The sequence below is a fragment of the Tasmannia lanceolata genome, unplaced genomic scaffold (assembly GCF_043159265.1).
Source record: "Tasmannia lanceolata isolate RefF3 unplaced genomic scaffold, GAP_Taslan_0.1 ptg000037l, whole genome shotgun sequence".
Classification (NCBI taxonomy): domain Eukaryota; kingdom Viridiplantae; phylum Streptophyta; class Magnoliopsida; order Canellales; family Winteraceae; genus Tasmannia; species Tasmannia lanceolata.
The window spans coordinates 38,597,501-38,602,500 of NW_027518714.1; positions in this window are offsets into that span (position 1 = coordinate 38,597,501).

Consider the following 5,000-nt stretch of genomic DNA (forward strand, 5'->3'; position numbering starts at 1 on the left):
CACACTAGCCTTGCACACAAGCCTTGGACACTAGCCTTGCACACAAGCCATGCGTACAAGCCTTGGGCACTAGCCCTGCACACAAGCCTTGGGCACTAGCCTTGGACACTAGCCTTGCACACAGTCCTTGCACACTAGGCATGCTTGGGGGGCAGATCCAGCATCAAGTGGACGGGTCTAGGCTTTCTTGGGCTCAGATCCCGCATCGTCTCGTCGCGTCTGGGCGCAGATCCCGCATCGTCTCGTCGCGTCTTCAGAAGTCGTCGCTAACAGCACCTTTGGTTGCCACTGGTGGTTAGGCTAGTTGGTTGCGCAAACCCTATAGGAGGGTGGCATGCTGGTGGGCGTTTTTGCCCGGATAGGCACTAGAATGTGCAGATTTTGGGCGTTTTTGCCTGGATAGGCTAAGGAATGGGCATGCTTTGGGCGTTTTTGCCCGGTTAGGCACCGGAATGCTTGGCCTTGGCTTGCCCTAGCAGGGCATTGCTGGGTTGGGCTCCCTTGGCCTTTTGGGCGCCTTGGACGATGTCTTGCGAAGACCATGGGCACAAGGCCATGGCATATGGTGAGGAAAGGACCACGGTTGCCAAGGTTAGGCACCGGAATGCTTGGCCTTGGCTTGCCAAAGCAGGGCATTGCTGGGTTGGGCTCCCTTGGCCTTTTGGGCGCCTCTGACGATGTCTTGCGAAGACCATGGGCACAAGGCCATGGCATATGGTGAGGAAAGGACCACGGTTGCCAAGGTTAGGCACCGGAATGCTTGGCCTTGGCTTGCCAAAGCAGGGCATTGCTGGGTTGGGCTCCCTTGGCCTTTTGGGCGCCTCTGACGATGTCTTGCGAAGACCATGGGCACAAGGCCATGGCATATGGTGAGGAAAGGACCACGGTTGCCAAGGTTAGGCACCGGAATGCTTGGCCTTGGCTTGCCAAAGCAGGGCATTGCTGGGTTGGGCTCCCTTGGCCTTTTGGGCGCCTCTGACGATGTCTTGCGAAGACCATGGGCACAAGGCCATGGCATATGGTGAGGAAAGGACCACGGTTGCCAAGGTTAGGCACCGGAATGCTTGGCCTTGGCTTGCCAAAGCAGGGCATTGCTGGGTTGGGCTCCCTTGGCCTTCCGGGCGCCTTGGACGCTGTCTTGGGAAGACCATGGGCACAAGGCCATGGCATATGGTGAGGAATGGACCACGGTTGCCAAGGCTAGGCATATAGAGACGAATCGCATTTTTGCCCGGATAGGCACCGGAATGCTTGGCCTTGGCTTGCCATAGCAGGGCATCGCTGGGTTGGGCTCCCTTGGCCTTCCGGGCGCCTTGGACGCTGTATTGGGAAGACCATGGGCACAAGGCCATGGCATATAGTGAGGAATGGACCACGGTTGCCAAGGCTAGGCATATAGAGAGGAATGGACCACGGTTGCCAAGGTTGCGCAAGTTTTGGGCATTTTTTGCCCGGATATGCCCAAGTATGCCCCGATAGGCCCGTTACGCCCCGGTATGAACGCGTATGCCCGGATAGACTCGGTATGCCTTGGGATACATGCGTATGCCCCGATAGGCTTGGTACGCCCCGATATGCGCACGTGTGCCCCAGTAGGGCTCGGTATGCCCCGGTATGTACGCGTGTGCCCCGATAGGCCCGGTATGCCCCGATATGCACACGTGTGCCCCAATTGGGGTCGGTATGCCCCGGTAGGTACGCGTGTGCCCCGTAATGCACGTTTCGCTGATCTCCCCGCATGTCCCGCCCCTATATGTAGTACTTACTTACTTACTTACTTTCTTTCTTGCTTGCTTGCTTGCTTGCAATGGTTGGGAGTGCCCGGCATGCCCCGCTGCAGAGACCAAGGGCGCAATGACTTGGCACCGCGGATGCCGGGACTCCGGCACTTCCCGTGGCACTGATGGTTGGTTCCAAAGACAAAAGGCCGTGCAAGGCCACCGCACCGCGGATGATTTTGCTCATGCTGGCGCCTTTGTGTGGCCAAAGAACATGCGCGAATGCTCGTGTCGGAAAGGTTGGTGTCCTGGCCCCGTCGGGTGTCACGAATGCTCGGTTCCGAAGACCATGGGACCAAAGCCATGGCACGTCGGATGATGGCTCCAGCTGGCGCCCCGGCACTTTCTGTGGCATTGATGCTCGGTTTCAAAGACAAACGTGCGCAGGGCCAGGGGACCGCGGATGACTGCTCGTGCTGGCCCCGTTGGGCGGCATTGATGGTCGGTTGCAAAGAAAATGCGCGATTGCTCGTGTCGGGGACTGGCAAGCCAAGGCCAAGCGAGCCATGGCAACGCGGATGATGGCTCCAGCTGGCGCCCCGGCACTTTCTGTGGCATTGATGCTCGGTTTCAAAGACAAACGTGCGCAGGGCCAGGGGACCGCGGATGACTGCTCGTGCTGGCCCCGTTGGGCGGCATTGATGGTCGGTTGCAAAGAAAATGCGCGATTGCTCGTGTCGGGGCCTGGCAAGCCAAGGCCAAGCGAGCCATGGCAACGCGGATGATGGCTCCAGCTGGCGCCCCGGCACTTTCTGTGGCATTGATGCTCGGTTTCAAAGACAAACGTGCGCAGGGCCAGGGGACAGCGGATGACTGCTCGTGCTGGCCCCGTTGGGCGGCATTGATGGTGTGTTGCAGAGAGCATGTGCGATTGCAAGTGTCGGCCGGGTTTGGGTTCCCTTGGGCTTTCGGGCGCCTTGGACGCTGTCTTGCGAAGACCATGGGCACAAGGCCCCGTCCTGGCCCCTTGTTCGATTCGCTCTCGTCTTGCGCTTGCTTCCAAGGTCCTCCATGACCTTCCCCATGGCCTTGCTAGATCCCCCCCATGACGCATGACCTCTGTCCGTTGATTGGTTTTGAGTGCACACCATGCCCGGCTTGGCACCGTGTTGTCGCGTGAGTGGCATTTGGATCGTGCATGGTGGTGGGCTACCCGCCAATGCGCACAAGCCTTGCACACTAGCCTTGCGCACGAGCCTTGCACAAAAGCCTTGGACACAAGCCTTGCGCACAAGCCATGCACACAAGCCTTGCACACAAGCCATGCATACAAGCCTTGCTCACAAGCCTTGGGCACTGGCGCATCGCACCAGCCTTGCACACAAGCCTTGCGAACTAGCCTTGGGCACGAGCCTTGCGCACTAGCCTTGGGCACTAGCCTTGCACACAACCCTTGGGCACTAGCCTTGCGCACCAGCCTTGCCCACAAGCCTTGCACAGCAGCCTTGCACACTAGCCTTGCATACAAGCCTTGCACACTAGCCTTGCACCCAGGCCTTGCTCACTAGCCTTGGGCACTAGCCTTGCGCACTAGCCTTGGGCACTAGCCTTGCCCACAGACCTTGGGCACGCAGGCCTTGCACGCTAGGCATGCTTGCGCAAGCAGCTCCCGCAACAAGTCGGCGGCTGTAGGCATGGTTGGGCGCAGATCCCGCATCGTCTCGTCGCGTCTGGGCGCAAACCCGTCGCGTCTCGTTGCGTCTTCAGAAGTCGTCGCTAACAGCACCTTTGGTTGCCACTGGTGGTTAGGCGGGTTGGTTGCGCAAACCCTATAGGAGGGTGGCATGCTGCGGGGCGCTGGAATGCGCAGGTTTAGGGCGTTTTTGCCCGGATAGGCACTGGAATGTGCTGGTTTTGGGCGTTTTTGCCTGGACAGGCTAAGGAATGGGCATGCTTTGGGCGTTTTTGCCCGGATAGGCACTGGAATGGGCTGGTTTTGGGCGTTTTTGCCTGGATAGGCTAAGGAATGGGGCATGCTTTGGGCGTTTTTGCCCGCGTAGGCACTGGAATGCCTGGCCTTGGCTGGGCATTGCTGGGTTGGGCTCCCTTGGCCTTTCAGGCGCCTTGGATGCTGTCTTGTGAAGACCATGGGCACAAGGCCATGGCATATAGTGAGGAATGGACCACGGTTGCCAGGGCTAGGCATATAGAGAGGAATGGACCACGGTTGCCAAGGTTGCGCAAGTTTTGGGCATTTTTTGCCCGGATATGCCCAAGTATGCCCCGATAGGCCTGTTACGCCCCGGTATGAACGCGTATGCCCGGATAGACTCGGTATGCCTTGGGATACATGCGCATGCCCCGATAGGCTTGGTACGCCCCGATATGCGCACGTGTGCCCCAGTAGGGCTCGGTATGCCCCGGTATGTACGCGTGTGCCCTGATAGGCCCGGTATGCCCCGATATGCACACGTGTGCCCCAATAGGGGTCGGTATGCCCCGGTAGGTACGCGTGTGCCCCGTAGTGCACGTTTCGTAGATCTCCCCGCATGTCCCGCCCCTATATGTAATACTTACTTACTTACTTACTTACTTTCTTTCTTGCTTGCTTGCTTGCTTGCAATGGTTGGGAGTGCCCGGCATGCCCCGCTGCAGAGACCAAGCGCGCAATGACTTGGCTCCGCGGATGCCGGGACTTCGGCACTTCCCTTGGCACTGATGGTTGGTTCCAAAGACAAAAGGCCGTGCAAGGCCACCGCACCGCTGATGGTTTTGCTCGTGCTGGCGCCGTTGTGTGGCCAAAGAACATGCGCGAATGCTCGTGTCGGAAGGGTTGGTGTCCTGGCCCCGTCGGGTGTCACGAATGCTCGGTTGCGAAGACCATGGGGCCAAAGCCATGGCACGTCGGATGATGGCTCCAGCTGGCGCCCCGGCACTTTCTGTGGCATTTTTTGCCCGGATATGCCCAAGTATGCCCCGATAGGCCCGTTACGCCCCGGTATGAACGCGTATGCCCGGATAGACTCGGTATGCCTTGGGATACATGCGTATGCCCCGATAGGCTTGGTACGCCCCGATATGCGCACGTGTGCCCCAGTAGGGCTCGATATGCCCCGGTATGTACGCGTGTGCCCTGATAGGCCCGGTATGCCCCGATATGCACACGTGTGCCCCAATAGGGGTCGGTATGCCCCGGTAGGTACGCGTGTGCCCCGTAGTGCACGTTTCGCAGATCTCCCCGCATGTCCCGCCCCTATATGTAATACTTACTTACTTACTTAC